Genomic DNA, 316 nt, shown 5'->3' on the forward strand with positions numbered 1-316 from the left:
TAATTCCATGCGATATTATTAAATCTAGTGTATGATTAAAATGATGAGTGGGCCCGGTGACGTTTTGTTTGACTCCAAAGGAGTTTATTAGGTAAGTAAACGCAAGTCCTAATGCATCATTTATATTATCAACGTGAATGTATGTATTTATATCATTTTTTAGCTCTAATACACCACAATGTCCAACTGTCTTTGGGCTCGCGCATGGCATCCAGTGCGTGAGGTGTGTACGCGCTCTGGTGTAGTTTACGTTAATGGGTGTGTTGATATCCAGCCGAAGAGCAATCAACCATAACTTCAGGCGAGCAGGCTCAGA

This window comes from Sinocyclocheilus anshuiensis, unplaced genomic scaffold (assembly GCF_001515605.1).
Source record: "Sinocyclocheilus anshuiensis isolate Anshui unplaced genomic scaffold, SAMN03320099.WGS_v1.1 scaffold2603, whole genome shotgun sequence".
NCBI classification, from domain to species: domain Eukaryota; kingdom Metazoa; phylum Chordata; class Actinopteri; order Cypriniformes; family Cyprinidae; genus Sinocyclocheilus; species Sinocyclocheilus anshuiensis.